The sequence below is a fragment of the Brassica napus genome, chromosome C4 (assembly GCF_020379485.1).
Source record: "Brassica napus cultivar Da-Ae chromosome C4, Da-Ae, whole genome shotgun sequence".
In the NCBI taxonomy this organism is placed as follows: Eukaryota; Viridiplantae; Streptophyta; class Magnoliopsida; order Brassicales; family Brassicaceae; genus Brassica; species Brassica napus.
Window position 1 is genome coordinate 23,623,509 of NC_063447.1, and position 17,008 is coordinate 23,640,516.

At 35.8% G+C, this 17,008-nt stretch overlaps 1 pseudogene; it reads right to left on the reverse strand.

Annotated features, from left to right (window-relative positions):
• Positions 1–577: 577 nt before the first annotated feature.
• Positions 578–16,358, reverse strand: LOC106393645 (annotated as a pseudogene).
• Positions 16,359–17,008: the final 650 nt, after the last annotated feature.

Genomic DNA, 17,008 nt, shown 5'->3' on the forward strand with positions numbered 1-17,008 from the left:
GGTTGATCATGTTTACTATAGTTTTAGCTCATTTTTAGCAATGGTATTCCAAAAATAATTTTGACACAAATATATTTTTCTTAAATGCACATGCATGTGAATATCATGTTTTATATTTTCTTGTTTGTCAAAAAAAAATGTTTTATATTTTCCTTATTTTTTTTCCTTGTAAATATAATGAGATGAATTTTTATAAATAAAAAGGGTATTAAATATCGAAAAGTGACAAAAGTTGGTTTTGTTCTAAGAAGAAAATAGGAGTGTTTCGTTGTCCATTTTTAGAAAAATTTCTTCCAGTTATTTTGAATAGTTTGGATAAAGTTTGATTTAATGATAATTAGATTTCCATCTACACTTACTGAGCGCTTTATTATTTTTTAGTTGATAAAATATGAATCAATTAAAAACCATTATTTTTACATGATTTATATATTTTATATTTTAGAGAAACTATATTTTTATTTGTGTACATGATCTATTTTAATATGTTTTAGGTATGTCAAATCTTTTTCTCTCTCCTTCTATTTAAAGTTAACTAGATTTTGACCCGCGCTTAGAAAGCGCGGGTTTTTTTCCGGCAAAAATAAAAGGTTAAATTGATTATTATTTTGTGTTCATATAAATTTTTTAAGATTAGAGTCATCATGATTTATATTGATGTGATCAAGCATCTGCGATTTTGAAATTTGGTTGAAATATTTTTAAAAATGATGTTTGTTTGTTTAATAGTGTAGGAATTATGAAGTGTAAATATATCTGTTGGTATTGGAAAGATTGTTGCACACAACTATATATATATATATATATATATAAATATTGACTATCAAAATTTAAAAATATAAAAGCAAATATATAAAAGGGATTTAATCTGTAGTTATTATAAAGCTATATTTTTTTCTATACATAGTCAATATTTAAATTATTGTTGAAAATTAAAATCAAAGTTTTTAATTGCAGGTTTATTAATATGGGTGTAAAATGGGTTTTAATATAATGGGTTTTTGATGATTTGTTTTAGTTTTAATATTGGGTTTTAGCAAAATGACTTAAATAGGGGCAAATTCAATTGTTTAGTTAAGGCCCAGCCCATGAGTCTTGTTCTTCTACCGACAAAAGCTGGGAAGAACATTCGACTTCGCAAATCGAATCAAAATTAAAAAACAAAAGTCCTGTCCGATCGATGGCGATTCAGCTACCGAAGGAGGAGATCGTCGGGTGGTTCCTCTCCGATATGAACCAGTTGTTTTCCAAAAAAAAAACAGGAACCGTTTGCTTGTTGTTTCCGACACAATATTAGAAGTTATCGGACATAAACTGGCTTCCGATATTGATGTGTTTGAAGAATATCTCTTCTCTTCTCCGACAGACCATGCAATCGGATTGGTATTAGAGATTTTGTTTATTTTTAATATGAAAATAGATTTGTATATATTATTTCTTCGTAATATTTTTGTTTCCTAGTTATTGTTTCCTATTTTCAGGTATTCGAAACGATTTATCCTGACAGACCAGTTGTTAAACTATTTCCGTTCGCTAAAGAATTAATATTCAAAAGGTAAAATTTTTTTATGTTTCATATTCTGTACATTGATTTTAGAACAATTTCATTGATTTAGATCTGCTTTTTACTGAAGTTTATGTTTCATAATCTGAACAACTGGACATCTCATACTTTGAATATTTTTATTTGCATATTCTGTGAAGTTTTATGATAAGAAGGGTCAAAGCAGGCTGGAGGAGATGGGAAGCAATGGATATAATAGTATTACATTGGTAAAAAGAAGTATGTGTAAGTTGATTTTTACTCCTTGACTAATAGAACAAAACCCTGCGCTTTAAGTGACAATTTTAAGTTGCATTTCTCTGTAGTATTATGATAAGGAGGGTCAAAGCAGGCTGGAGGAGATGCGAAGCAATGGATATACTATTACATTGGTAAAAAAAAGTATGTGTAAGTTGATTTATTTTAAAAATCCTCGACAAACAGAAAAATAGCTTACGGTTTAAGTGAATCTCTGTTACTAACTTATGTTTTTTCTTCTTCTGTAGGATCTTAAAACATAAGTGAAACTCCGTCAACGCATTAAGCTCAGGAGAAACTTCTATTTGGCCAGAATGTCTTTTCAAGAAACATAAGTAAGTTGGTTTATTATGTTTAGATTAGATTTAGACAGTAGGAATGGAACATTATCGGTAGTTAGGTAATAAACCGGAGATTGCTTGATGTGTGGTAATGTCTGTCTGCTTTGTTTGATAATCAAAAAACTTAACCAAATTATGAAACAATCTCTGTAAAATCCAAACATTGCGTGAAACAGTCAATAAATAGTTCTGACAAACCAAAACAACAAACTAAAATAAATAGTTCTAACAAACCCAAAAGCAGCAAGGCAAACTTAGGTCACTTTATAAATAGTTCGCATTTTTTTATTTTCTTGTCTCTGTGAGTAGTTTTTTTCAAAAGCACAGATAGAAAAATATATAAAAACTATATCCTTAGGAATGTCTGTCTGCTTTGTTTGATAATCAAAAAACTTAACCAAATTATGAAACAATCTCTGAAAAATCCAAACATTGCGTGAAAATAAATAGTTCTAACAAACCAAAACAACAAAGTAAAATAATATCAGAGATTCTGAAAAATCTCTTTGTAAACAACATTCATTGTTTTTTTCTGTGGCTTGCCTTCATCGTCGACAATCAAAATATTCAACCCTTCCTTAGATGTAACTCTAGAGATTGCGACATATAGTTGGCCATGAGAGAAGACTGGCCTAGGTAGATAAATACCAACTTCTGAGAGTGATTGGCCCTGACTCTTATTAATTGTAATGGCAAAGGCCACATCAATAGAAAGTTGCCTCCTCCTCGTCTTGAAAGGCAACTTCTTGTCAGAAGGGGTAATAGCAAGCCTAGGAATAAGAACAACTCGCCCAACCTTATCGCCTGTAATCACTTTTGCCTTTATTATGTTATCGTACATCTCTGTAATCTGAAGTCGAGTCCCATTCATTAATCCCCCAGTAGGATCAATGTTTCTTAGCAACATCACAGGACAACCAATCTTTAAGCAAAGACTATGATTAGGTAAACCTGAAACTTTGATGGTGTTTAAGAAATCTGGAGTCAGAGCTTGATCATTAACTGAAAATTTATCTGAAGCATCTATTGTATCAGAGCTTAAGTAGATCCTTTCCTCACCTGAAATATTGATAAAAAAACATTTTTACTTATAGCTATTGGAATGATAAGAGCCAAACGATAATAGAGTGTGAAATAAATAACTAACCATCAAACTGATCCAACATGTGCTGATTAATCTTGTCGACATCCTGGTTAGTTGGACATAGTATTGATCTTTCTTGGAAAAACTTGGGTTCTTTATTCTGCTGCAAAGAAACCACATCACCATACACAGCTTTGCTTATAGACTCAATAGGATCATGAGCATCAAGAATAAGAAACTCTTCAGGAATATCGATTAGAGCCTCCCCATCATTGCTCTCACCTATATTTCCATCTCCAACATCCAATATCCACTTTGAAAACTCTTCTAAATCTTTAGCTTCTCCAGGGGATAAATCGTTTGCCATTAGCCTCATATTCTTTGTCAGCTTCAACACTTTCACATGTTTCCAAAGATAAGACGAATTTAAAGATGCCAAAACAATTTCAGCTCTTCCAGCTCCATGAATGACATACAACACTTGTCTAAAATCGCCTCCTAGGACAACAACTTTCCCACCAAAAGGCAAATTGTCCTTATTCCCAACAATGTCAGCCATACTCCTATCCAAGGATTCAAAACAGTGCTTGCTCATCATTGGGGCTTCGTCCCAAATGATCAGAGAAGCCGCTTTAATCAAATTTGCTTGATCAGATCCTTGAGTTAGTGTGCAAGTTGAAAACTCATCTGGGTTGATTGGTATTCCAAATTTAGAATGTGCTGTCCTTCCCCTTGGTAGTAGCAGCGAAGCTATCCCACTTGATGAAACATTCAAACAGATTTATCCTCTGTATCTAATAGCAGTAGACAACAATCTCCACAAAAATGTTTTCCCAGTTCCACCAAAGCCATAGACAAAAAAAACGCCTCCTTTCTTTTATAAGACAGCACTAAGCACCTCATCATAAATCTCTCTTTGCTCGTATGTCATTTTTATAAAATCCAGATCGTGATCAGCCTTTAACTGATCTTTGCCATATGACAGCTCGTCCATTATCAAGACATTCTCCTGCTGAGTAAAATCAGCTATTGGCTTCGGCATAGATTCCCATGCCTCCAAAGAAGTAACATTCCTCTTCAAAATCTTCTCAATCTCGTGAAGAGTAAGCTGTTTTTTCTCCTCTTCACTCAAATGTAAATCTACACAATCAAAGATGAGAATATTAGTTAAGTATTCAGTTTTATGCGAGTGTATTATGGGAGAGTTCTATTACCTGGTCTATTTAATAGCTTTCTACGACGATACTCAATATCTTCAGATTGAAATTCCCAAATGTTTTCCCAAACTTCTTCTTGCTTTGAAAGAGTATCTGACATGAGCATGACCACAAAACATTGCCGCATATAGGACGCTGAACCTGTAAAACTTGTCCTCACAATATCGTCTATGTTTTCTTGATCATCTTCTAACAAACCCCGAGCAAAGCAGGCGTCTTTGTAATCCAAATAAAGAACATTGTTGAAAGTTTTGATATCCTCAAAAGATGTCGGACCTCTTACAATATTCAGCAAGACACGCAAATAAAAGGTCTTTTCAATCTTTCGTGGAGCGTAGTTGATTCTCCCAATACAGAATCCTCTCTTTCTATCAGTAAACTTTCGATCTTTTTTATTCCAAATAAACCTTGTAGGAATTTCAGCTAGAGTTAGTTTCCGAGCAACAGCACTGGCCTTGTTTAATTCAAACCAGCCCAAGAACATTGTATTTTCAATCAGAACACGGCTGGTAACTTCTTCATACATGTCATCATCTTTGAAAATGATAATCTGTTTTCCCGGTAGGTGAAACTGAATCCTCTCAACTGCTACAGATCGATAATGTATAGAGAACTTAAAATTTCTCCAAGCACCTTCAGATGCCGACACATATCTGCATGAGTTCAGAAAAGCATAATTGTAAATCACTAAGTTGTACTATAGTTTCCATGAAATTGAACGGATAAATAGGACCAAGATAAATACCTGCAGTTGAAGAAGTCTTTGATTTCGTTTTTTTTCTCCTCTGTTGAAGCTGAATCAGTAGAGACACTCTGATTCGATACTTCTTTCTGTTTAGCAGTCTCTGCACTTTCAACAGCTACAGTACACCGATCTTGTCCTTTATTAATATACTTAAATAAGTATTTAATAGAACCTGTCTGATTACACCATTCCACATTAATGTGAGCTCGATAACGAAGTGACAGTTCCCTATTATAAGGAATCACATATCTGTTGTCACATTTGAAGCCATGTTTCTCAATGAAGTGATCAGACTGTTCTCTTCTTCTGTAGACAGGAAATCCTTCTTTGTTAACAGTAGTTTGCTCAGCATAATTTTTAGGATACATCTTAGAACATTTTCCATTCTCCATGCAAGGCGAATTCATGTTAACAGCTCCACAAGGACCATGAATCATCATATCTTTCACAACTTCAAAAAGCTCAGGCTCTCTCTCTTTATCTGGAATTTCAGCTGAAATGATCTTGTCAATGTCCTCAGTTGTAGGAAATTTAGAGCCAGGAGCCATAAACAGCAGAATGTGCGCATGAGGAAGACCACGTTTTTGAAACTCGATAGTATACATGGCTGCAGTAAAATAATAAAAAGAATAATTTTAGAACCCAAATATTACTTATATATATCTCGTTGATACAAAAAAAAAAAAACTCACATGCCACAGTGTTTCCCAAGAGTTCTTTATCTGTTAAATCTGCCATTAGAGAATCAAGTTTACACTTGAACAGCCTGCAAACAATTTCAGGTCTGTCATCCGCAGTGAGTTTGCATGGCTCTAAATACCTGGTTTTTTCAGGCCACTTAGGATTGCAAGTGAAGGTTATAAATAGATCAGGAAACCCAAAATGTTTGCAAATAGCCATCGCATCCAAATACATATTTTTCATGTATCTTGGTCCTCCGGTAAATGAGGCTGGCAATAGAAAATGACTCCCCTGGTCGTGCATATCAATTTTCCCATCATACTCAGCTTGTTTAATAGAGTCAAAACTATCAGATCTTAGACACTTCTGGTTCATTCGCAGATAACACAGCCTGTTAGACTCTATAGTAGTGTAGGAATCGACCAAGAATTTCTGAAACAACCTCTTAGAATGTAGAAGAGTATGACACTCATTCTCCCTTTCATGTAGCCGGAAAGCGTACCATTGCCTCATACTGATAGTCTGCCTCTTATGGCTTGAGGTCGCAGCAGTTGTTCTTTTTTTAATACCAAGTCTGAATCCATCTTCACCGTATGTAAAAATAAGAGGGTATTGAAGTGCCAGATTAGATGGATGTATTTCACTGATCCTTTTAAGCCATCCTGTCTGCTTCTCTTCTAAAACAATATCTCTCTTATCCATGTCCAAACTGAAATCTCCTGGAATCAGTGCAGCAACCTCAGATGCAGTAGGAGTATCATATGTCCTTCCATCTTTCTCTCGGTTACTAACAATTCTCATATGCAATGTTTCTTCTGGATTAGTATTAAACCTTTCTCTGGCTGATCTAAACTGATGAACATATGGATTTACTTCGTCCAGCATTTTGACTATCCTTTCAATAACTTGCTGCCTCAATCTCTCTTTTTTAGCCTTCTCACACTTAGCTTTATATTTTCTGTTAAAGCAATGTCAGAAAATAGTGTTACAAAGGTTTTGTAAGCGCTTCAAGTAAGTTTGATAAGAAGACTAACTTTAATTTAACATACCCAATAATAGATGCCCTATTTTGTATTTCGTTTTCAGTGTCCACAATATAAAGCTGCCCAAACTTAGGATCTCCTCCTGTCGGTGGTTTTAAACTACCCATTAAATGATAATTCTCGCCTTGAAGAACAACCATATTTGGACCATGTCCAGCAGGTGCTGATCGATCAATTTTACCACCGAGAGATGTAAATGAGAAAACCATATTTATTTGCCTGATATTCTCGCGATAGTACTTGCTGATCTCGTCGTCATCGTTTAGCAATTTCCTTAGAATTTTTGGCGACTGCTCACTACAAGAAAACAACGGTATTCTGACGGACATTCCGACGGAAAATGAAAACCTCGGAATATCCCGAGGAATTTCCGAGGATATTCCGAGGAATTTCCGAGGATATTCCGAGGAAACACAAAATTTGGTTTCCTCGGAATTTCCTCGGAATATACCGACGGAATTCCGAGGAAATATCAATCCGTCGGAATATTCTTATGGAATACCGAGGAAAAATTTATTCCTCGGAAAAAACCGATGAATTCCGAGGATATATTATAGCCGTTAGAGAGCCGTTGGGGGATTTTAAAAATTCCGAGGAAATTCCGAGGAAAGAGCCGTTGCCGTCGGTATTCCGTCGGAATTTCCTCGGTCTGTCGGCAGGATTTCAACTATAAATACACGCACCCTTCTTCCTCTTCATTCACTCCATATCTTCATCCTCCCTCTTACTCTCTTTACACACGAATTTGATTCATAAAAAACATGTCTTCTTCAAATTATTTTCGTTCTTGGATCGATCGACCTCATTTGGATCCAAACACGAGATTGCTTACGGAAGAATACGAACGAGGTATAACCGAATTCATGGGGTTAGTTCACCGACAACCGGAAGCAAAAACAGGTATGTTAAGATGTCTTTGCTCTAATTGTAAAAATAGAAAGGTTATTAAAGAGTGGGATGTTTGGACTTATCTATATTTGAGTGGGTTTACACGAAGTTACAAAATTTTGTATCATCATGGGGAACCTCAGCCAATGGTTAGATTAGAAGAACCAATTAGAACGGATGTAGATTATGGTGTAGGTACTGAGCAGATGGTAAATGATCATTTTAGAGAGGAAGATTTACCCAATGCACAAGCTAGGAGATTTTATGATATGTTGGATGCTGGAAAGCAACCATTGTACGAAGGTTGCAGAGATGGTCATTCAGCTTTATCATCTGCTACAAGATTGGTGGGCATTATAACATATTATAATTTGGCTGAAGACTGTGTGGATGCGATTGCTGATTTTGTAAAAGGTATTCTACCCGAGGATAATGTAGCTCCTGGTTCATACTACGAGGTTCAGAAACTCGTAGCTGGTCTTGGTTTATCGTATCAGGTAATAGATGTATGCAGCGACAACTGCATGATTTATTGGAGGGCGGATGAACAGCGGGTTACATGCAAATTTTGTGGAAAGCCTCATTATAAAGATACGAGTGGAAGAGTTCCAGTGCCATATAAAAGGATGTGGTACTTGCCTTTGACGGAAAGGTTGCAGAGGTTGTATATGTCTGAACGCACAGCGCAACCAATGAGATGGCATGCGGAGCACTCAACAGATGGTGAGATCAGACATCCTTCAGATGCAAAAGCGTGGAAGCATTTCCAATCAAAGTATCCCGACTTTGCGTATGAGAGAAGAAATGTCTACCTTGGTGCATGTACTGATGGTTTCAGCCCGTTTGGCAAGAGTGGAAGACAGTATTCTCTATGGCCAGTCATTCTTACACCATACAACCTACCCCCAAACTTGTGCTTGCGACGAGAGTTTTTGTTTCTCTCGATTCTCGTTCCCGGACCAGAGCATCCTAAGAGATCACTTGATGTGTTTCTTCAGCCACTAATATATGAGTTGCAACAACTATGGGCTCAAGGTGCTGAAACATACGATGTTTCGTGTAAAGAAAACTTTCAAATGCGGACAGTACTAATGTGGAGAATAAGTAATTTTCCAGCATATGGTATGTTATCTGGATGGACAATGCATGGAAGGTTATCATGTCCATATTGTCAAGATAACACTGATGCTTTCCAACTAAAACACGGAAGGAAAACGTGTTGGTTTGACTGTCACAGGAGATTCCTACCACCTGATCATTCATATCGTAGGAGTAGGAATTTGTTTACGAAGAACAAGAGGGTGTTTGACAGTCCACCTCCGAAAATTTGTGGGAAAGATTTGAAGACACAACTAAGAGATTTTGGTGCAGAAAGGATGCCAGACGTCGGTGGACATGAGTGTTTTCCGGTAGATGCTGTTGGAGACCTACATAACTGGCACAAAAAAAGTATTTTCTGGGATCTGCCATACTGGGAGGATCATCTGCTAAGGTATAATTTAGATGTCATGCATATTGAGAAGAACTTTTTTGACAATCTCATGAACACGATCCTTAATGTTCAAGGTAAAACAAAGGATAATTTGAAGTCAAGACTGGATTTAGTCGATATATGTGCTCGTTCAGAACTTCATGTTGATGAGAATGGTAGGGCTCCTTTTCCCATATACCGACTTGATGCAGAGGGAAAAGATGCGTTCTTTGATTGGATTTCAAACGATATGGAATTTCCAAACGGTTACGCATCTAATTTGCGTAACTGTATCGACAGAAATGAAGGAAAGTTTACTGGCTTGAAAAGCCACGATTGCCATGTAATGATGCAGCGCCTCCTTCTGTTTGCCTTCAATGAACTATTACCACGAAATGTTCATGATGCAATTGCAGGGATAAGTGTTTTCTTCCGCGATTTATGCACGAGATCAGTGACTCTTGAAGGTATTGAAAATTTGAAGATTAATATAGCCGTGATTCAGTGCAACCTTGAGAAGATATTTTCTCCCTCATTTTTTGATGTTATGGAGCATCTTGTTATTCACCTGGCAAGAGAATTGGAACTTGGTGGTCCTGTGCAGTATAGATGGATGTATCTGTATGAGCGGTATATGTTCCATTTGAAGAAGATGGTGAAAAATTTAAGTAGGGTGGAAGGTTCTATAGTCGCACAGATGATCAATGAAGAAACTTCAAACTTTCCTGAGTACTACTTTCCAGCAGAAGTTCAGACCAAAAACAGAAGACATGCTCGGCATGATGATAGAGGCGAACGGGCAACATATCATGTTACGGTTCCAGACATTTTCACAGACGTTGGACGACTTAGCGGAAAACCAAAGGACCGTCGACTTACTGAGCAAGAGCGCAGTAATTTGCAAACATATTTGCTCACCAACTGCGAAGATGTTCTTCAATATGAGAGGTAAATAAATTAGCTTACAAATTTTTATTTTAACAAGTTGAAATTTAAATCTTAATTAATTACATTATTGTCATCATATGTACAGGATTTTCATGGCAGAAAAGCGGTTCGATTATAGATACGCCACAGAGGACGAACTAGAAGAAATGAAGCAGAGAGAATTTTCTGGATGGATGTTTACTTATGTGAGTGCTTTAAACAAATAAAAATATCATTTATCACATATTTATACTAATTCACATTTATTGATATAACATATATATGTGCTATTAATAGGTGTCTGCTGGTTTGGCTAGAGGTGAAAAATTTGACGATTGGATACGCGAGATGGTCGTTGGACCAAACTTTGTTGTGAAGTCATATCCGAGATTTTGTACTCAAGGATATGCATTCACAACTCAGAAGAGGAGACGTTCGAGTACGACTTATGATGCTGGCGTTTGTTCTGCATCAGGAGATGATGTATACTACGGACACATACATGAGATTTTGGAAATCAAGTATTTGGGCATGGTTGGATTGCGCTGTACTGTTTTCTATTGTGATTGGCACGACAACACTCTAGATCGAGGTGTGAGAACAGATGCATTTGGTGTTACATCAGTAAATTCGAGGCGAAAGCTGCAATATTATGATCCTTTCATTCTTGCTTCTCAGGCCGATTAGGTAATTAAATGTTAATTATTCAGAATGATTCATCATCATGTGTATTAATTTATAATTTTACTAATAATTTTTTAAATGTTACAGGTTTGTTATATCAAGTACCCCCGGGTAAGGAACAGAGATGATCCATGGGTTACTGTTACAAGACTCAACCCGAGAGGCCGAGTTCAGGGAAGTTCTGAGCTGGAAGACCCACTACAACCAAGCACATCCGACAACTTAAGTGCAGCAGAAGATTTAGCTGGAGTTGGCCTTGTAGTCGATTTAACCGACTTTGGAGAGGAAGCCGTCGTTCACGTAGAGGATGAACCAGTGATTGAAGAGTTTCACCAAGATCCAGATTCAGATTCATCTGGTGATGATGACTCGGAAACAGACTAGCATCGACTTTTTTTTTTTTTTTTTAATAGAAATACCGAGGAAATTCCGAGGGAAGATAGGTTTTCCTCGGAATAGACCTTGTAGATTTAGGGATTTGATCGGAATTCCGAGGAAATTCCGAGGAACTAGGGGTTTTTAACCGAAAACAACGTTTTGCGGATTGAATAACACGTATATAACATTCATTAAGTGTCTTAACCAGATTATGAAGTCAAACTTTGGTGTTTTACCCAATAACAAACACTTTTACGATTGCATGAACGAAAACCACACAACATAAGAGAAACACTTATACACTTTAATAAACGGTAAAGGGAATACTTACAATTATTTTTGAAATTTTGTTATTTCATGGTTTATGATCATCTATACAAAGAATCCTCAATGGTATGCATTGCATTTGTATAAGAAATGATATAGGGCAAAAAAATTTGATGTTTTGAAACCCCAAACATGTGTTCCTCGGAATTTCCTCAGAATATTCCGACGGAATTCCGAGGAAGATAAGGGTTTCCTCGGAATTTCCTCGGAATTCCCTCGGAATTTCCTCGGAATTCCCTCGGAATTTTCCAAGGAAATTCCGAGGAAGTAGGGTTTTTAAACCGAAAACAACGTTTTGCGGTTTGAATAACACTTACATAACCCTTATTAAGTGTCTTAGACTGATTATGAAGTCAAAAATTTGTTCCTTACCCTATAATAAACACTTTTCCGATTGTATGAACGAAATCCCCACAACATAAGAGAAACACTTATACACTTTAATTAACGGTAAAGGGAATACTTACAATTCGTTTTGAAATTTTGTTATTTCATAGTTTATGATCATCTATACAAAGATTTCTCAATGGTATGCATTGCATTTGTATAAGAAATGATATAGGGCAAAAAAAATTGATGTTTTGAAACCCCAAACATGTGTTCCTCGGAATTTCCTCGGAATATTCCGAGAAAATTCCGAGGAACAATATAAACCAACAGAAATACATGCATAGGATATTCTTTTTCCTCGAATTAATGAAATATCCGAGGAAATTCCGACGGATATTTAAGTGTCCGTCGTAATTTCCTCGGAATATTTTCATTTAACCGGGCAAACCAACCGCGAAATATTTCGCGAAAATTGAAATTGAAATACCGAGGAAATTTCGACGGAAACTATCTGTCAGACCCTAGGTTTTATAACGACGGAACACTTCTTCTTCCCCATTTCTCTCTTCTTCCTCTCCGGCTCCTCTCCCTCCTCTCCAGCGATCTCCCCCTTCTCTCCCGACGATATCTCCGGCGAATCCTCTCTAAACCTACACAAATCATGTAAGGACCCTATCACACTCTCTTAGGTTCTATTTGTTAGGTTTTTGTGTAGATTTGATAGAATTTTGTTAGGGTGATTGGTTAGGATTGTGATTTTGTTGTATAATAGGTTTAGAATTGTGATTTGGTTGAATAGTTTGTTTTGTTGAATTGATTTAGAATTTTTTTATAAATTTTTTATTATTTTTGTATTTATAAAATCGATTTTTGTATATAAATTTGATTTTTGTGTATAAATTTGATTTTTGTATTTTACAAAACGAGTTTTGTATATAAATTCGATTTTTGGATTTTACAAAACGTTTTTTGTATATAAATTCGATTTTTTGGATTTTACAAAACATTTTTAATATCTATAAAACTTTTTTTGTGATTAAAAACTATTATTTGGGATTTGTTTTTTAAAAAATATATATATATATATATATAATATAAATTTCTATATTTATTAAACATTTTTAATATTATTAAACCTATTTTTTGTAATTAATAAACTATTTTTTATTTATTAAAACTATTTTTTGTTTATTAGAACTATTTTTATATATTTATTAAACATTTTTAATATCTATAAAACTTTTTTTGTGATTAAAAACTATTATTTGGGATTTTGTTTTAAAAATATATATATATATATATATATAATATAAATTACTATATTTATTAAACATTTTTAATATTATTAAAACTATTTTTTGTAATTATTAAACTATTTTTTATTTATTAAAACTATTTTTTGTTTATTAGAACTATTTTTATATATTTATTAAACATTTTTAATATCTATAAAAAAATTTTGTGATTAAAAACTATTATTTGGGATTTAAAACAAAAAAAAAATATTTATATATTTCTATATTTATTAAATATTTTTTTTTTAATTTACAGGTCTAATGATGATCAGACCCGGTCTCGACAGCGCCGTGGTCGTGGTGGTACGGAGAGCCAGTCTCGGGATTCCAGCCATTTTCAGGATTCCCCTTCGCCCCACAGCTCCTACCATACATCTCCCTCTGCTGCACCCGCTCCTGCTCTTCTCGCTCCCGCTGCTGCACCCGCTCCTGCTCCTCCGGGTCCTCCGGGAATGATGAGTGTTGCGGAGTTGGTTCGACAGCCCGGTCGTGACCATCTTCCCTATCTCACTCCGTATCCACATGGACGGGGTCAAACATGGTAATTAAACATATTTTTTTTTTTCATTAAAATTTGATTCATTATTAAGCGTTTGTTCTTTTTATTAGGTTCAACCAATCCGGGAACGGGATCAGCCCATGGATCAACCGTATGATGTACTCGGCCCTCGACAAGGGACATCCGACTTTCACTGACTTCCCTACCGACAAACAACATCTGTGGTTTCGTCAGTTTGCGGTAAGTATTCTAATTTTTTACTTATATTTTTAATCTTTAATATAAATTTTCTACTAATTGTGTTTTTTTTAGCAAGAATTCAACTGGAATTCCGATGAGACGCTCTTTATCTATCACCACTTCGTCCATAAAGTTATGGACAACTATGGGAAGCAGATCCACGAGTGGAAGAAGAAGTGGGAAATCAACAAGGTTGTTTTTAATTTATTAAACAATTTTTTAATTTATTAAACAATTTTTTAATTTATTAAACTATTTTTTTTTTTTATTAAAAGGTCCCAAAGTCGAAAAACAACACGGTCTGAACGGAGTTGTGTGCGCATTGGGATAAGGAAGAGACGAAAGAAACTTCTTCCACCAACTCCACCAACCGCAGGAGCGACCGTAAAGGGAAGGGCGTTTTCAAGCATAACTTGGGTGCTCAATCTATTGCCTCTCTGGGGGATCGCATGGTAAGTTCAGCCGCTTTTTCTTCAATTATTTAAGTTTTAAAATTTTATTTTTTGTGCATTTCTTCTAATTTCTAATGTTTCTTTAATTTATGTTTTTTTCAAGGCGGAAGAAAATGATGGCGAGCCGGTTGATGATCTCGCCCTAATGAAGAGGGCGTATACCAACAAGAAGACCGGCCAGATTGATGACGGTCTTGTGAGGGAAGTGGTCACCCTGGTCCAAACTCAGGTGCAAGACGAAGTGTCTCAGCTTCAAACCGAGGATGACGATTCGACGGCTTCGACCAACTTGTCCCGGTTTCGAATCAACGAAATCGTTGAATCCGTAAGTTCTTTTTTTTTAAGTTCAATTCATTTATTTCTTGATTTAAATTTGACTATTTTCTATTTCAGTCGGTTCCAAAGAAGAAGGAACGTTTGGTCGGTTTGGGTCGTCGCACCCGGTCGGTTCCTCCCTCTTCTGCACCACCGCCCTTTGTTGATCCAGAAGTACTTACGGCTCAGTTGAAGGACAAGGATGATCGCATATCTTTGTTGGAGACCCAGATGGCGGCTCAACAGGCGGGCTATGAGGCACAGAGGAGGCTGAACCAGCAAATGATGGAGATGATGCAGAGGATGTACCCGAACGAGGTGTTCCCGAAAGTGCAAGACCCGTAGTTTTTTTTTTTTTTCAAAAACTCGGAATGTTTTATTTTTATTTGTACAACTTTGAATATTATCTAATATGTTTTCAATTTTAATTTTAATTTTATATTTTCGAATTTAAATTTCAAAAATTTTATTTTTTTAAAAAAAATTAATTTTTTTTGAAATTCCGAGGAAATGAACCCTCGGAAATTTCCGAGGAACATTTCCTCGGAATATACCGAGGGACTTCTTCCTCGGAATATACCGAGGGACTCATTCCTCGGAATTTTCCGAGGGCTCCGTTCCTCGGAAATTCCCGATGAAAATTCCGAGGAACATTTCGTCGGAACTTCCGAGGATTGGACCATCGGAAAGTCCATCGAAATATCCCGAGGAAGTTCTCCCTCGGTATATTCCGAGGAGCTTTCCGACGAACCGGTGGTCCTCGGAGTTATTTCCGAGGACTTGTTTCGTCGGTATGTCGTCGGAATAACGTTATTCCGACGACATACCGACGATTTTTTCCCTCGGTATGTCGCTGTTTTCTTGTAGTGGCTTAAGTAACGGCAACTGAACTTGACCTTGCCCACAGCACAAAGAAAATTTAGGTTTCTTAGTCTGTCGTTTCTTCTCAATGCGTTCGCCGTACCACATTATTGCACCACAGTGTTCACATTTATGGGTTGGATCACCTTCATCAACGTATCCTAGACACAAAAACCAGAAGAATTTGGACGTTATTTGTCTTTTACACTTCAAAAATAGTAAAACAATATGTAAATATATAGCAAAGTATTACCCATGTTCTGCTTTGGAGGTGCTGCCTTTTTCTTAGACTTTGAAACTGAATCATAATTACAATACATTAGTGAAAAACAAAGTCAAAATATAATTCCACATTGAGTTATCATAAAATGTTTACAATAGATTACCAGTGCGTTTGGAGACAGACCATCCCTTCTTAGCAGGCTTATCTTGAAACATGCTCTGAAACACACTTGCCATAGTCTTTGTCCGCGCTCTTTGCTCATCAGGAACCGTTGTAACATTCTGATCTTGTTGAGGCGCACATTCTGTTTCCGACTCCGAATTATTATCATAATTAGTATCTTCCTCTTCAGAGCTTATATCATAAATCTGTGAACCTTGGTCTTCCACAAAGAATGTCAAAATTAGTATTTATGAATGATAGAAATTGAAATCAAATTTATAATACCTTCGAATAAGTCCAGATTTATAGCACCAAACTCCATTCCGTTTACATTATCAGTTTTCTCCAAGGTCGAGAAAGCTTTGAATAGATTAGTAGGTTGAATATCCGACATGTTCTCTTACTTGACAAAATTAGATTGTCTTATAGAACTGTCACATTGTGAGGTGTACCCAGTGAAACCTGTAAATATGAGAAGACTGTTAGAATAATAATGTGTGTTTACCTTGTTATATTCTGTTATATCAAAATCTTACCAGATGTATTTAAATTAGGTTTCAACCTCTTAGAAGCTTGGTTTGTATTTCTTCTAGGCTTAACTGGTAAGAGTAGGGGATTTACTAAAGTTAGACATACACAGAACACACGTGTAACAATCAAAATAAGGGAGAATTGCCAAGTGTGACTCAAAACTTGGAGTCAAACCCAAAACAATACCCCAACTTGGGTCAAACGCAAAAGTAACCTAAAAGGCTATTGAAATTACAACTATCCCCTTGTGACCAAACAAAAAAACGGAATTTTTTTTACGTTTCTACCCCTCGCAAGTCGTCTGTTTAGACGACTTGAAAATAAGTCGTCCAGACGACTTAACTGAAAGTCGTCTGGACAGTTAGTCTTAAACATAATTTAAAAATTTTGTAAAAAATATTTTGATAAGTGAAAAATGGGAATTATGTAATTAACATATGTCTTAGGAGGTATAAATTAAGATATAACAAATTTCAATTGTTTTCAGCATAGATGAGTGAAAGTAGTGAGTCA